The 1,216-nt window shown below is 38.0% G+C and overlaps 1 long non-coding RNA gene across 2 annotated transcripts in view; it reads right to left on the bottom strand.

The window, feature by feature from the left end:
* Positions 1 to 232: 232 nt before the first annotated feature.
* LOC118760921 overlaps positions 233 to 1,216 on the bottom strand; it is a 14,663-nt gene continuing 13,679 nt past the window's right edge. The window contains exon 4 of one of the 2 annotated variants that reach the window (XR_004997040.1): positions 233 to 298. This is a non-coding gene — a long non-coding RNA (uncharacterized LOC118760921). Of the gene's footprint in view, positions 311 to 1,216 lie in introns of both variants that reach the window. The other variant, XR_004997039.1, reaches the window with a different exon arrangement.

The raw sequence follows: 1,216 nt of genomic DNA, 5'->3' as shown, positions 1-1,216 counted from the left end.
TGATTAATTATGAAGTAGATTACAGTGCGAAGAGAGAAGGAAGACAATGACCCCATGGTGGATTATGACATGAGTGACTGAATGAAAAGAAAGAAACATTATGAAACATAAAAGAAACAGATTTGGATATTCCAGATCCAATGGGGACTTACTCCTGAACTGCCCAATGCAGTGGTGTGTCCTCCATCGTTGGCAACCACATTGGCATCGATGCCATTGTGACCCAACAAAAGATCGACGTGTGCAAGTATCCCCGATAACAGGCCCAGTGCAGCGGTGTTCGACCGACCATTTACATCTCGAGGATTACCTGATAAAGAAAAAAGAATAAAACATTAAAAATAGTGTCTGAAAGGGGAGTCGGGTGGTGAAGAATTAAAGAAAACCTCACAGAAAAAGAGAAGAGAAGGAATGAAATTAATTAAACAGGTGGAATGATTGGGGTGGGGAGTAGGTAAATGGATATTTCTATTGTATATACACACACGCGTATACACACATACATATGTGCATATAAATATATTTATACACACACACACAACACAACACACCTATATAAGATGAATAACTCAATAAATAAACACATAGAGCAGCAAAATGTGTGTGTGTGTGTGTGTATGTGTGTGTTCGCGTGTGTGTATGTTCATAGTTACATTTATTCTTTTATTCTTGCATTTGTTTCAGTCATGTGAATGTGGCCATGCGGAGCACTGTCGTTAGTCGAGCAATCGACCCCAGAAAGCCTTGTACTTATTTTATAAGTTTCTTTTGCTGAAACGCTAGTTTACGGGGACGTAAACACACCAGCAGCGGTTGTCAAGCGATGTTGGGGACAAATACAGACACACAAACACACGCCGTACACACAGACCCTCATAACACACACACAGACACGCACATACATGTACATATATATATATATATAATATATATATATATATATATATATATATGGACATACATATATACATATATATATATCTGCTATATAAATAAGGCAAGATGTGTGTGTGTGTGTGTGTGTACGTTTTTGTAATTTATGCACATCTACAAATTAACACGCATGCCGCTCAAATTTTAGGGGGTCATTCGTCATGACCCCGGCAGTATTTTCTTCAAATTTCTCCCGAGACATCCGCGAATAGCGGTAAATAATTTTGAGCCATAACTTCTAAATTTTTAAGATGGCGAAAGCTACCATTGTTTACAAAGCAAA

Source organism: Octopus sinensis, unplaced genomic scaffold, assembly GCF_006345805.1.
Source record: "Octopus sinensis unplaced genomic scaffold, ASM634580v1 Contig01863, whole genome shotgun sequence".
Classification (NCBI taxonomy): domain Eukaryota; kingdom Metazoa; phylum Mollusca; class Cephalopoda; order Octopoda; family Octopodidae; genus Octopus; species Octopus sinensis.
The sequence above is the reverse complement of the archived record's forward strand: the minus strand, read 5'-3'. Positions and strand labels throughout refer to the sequence as shown.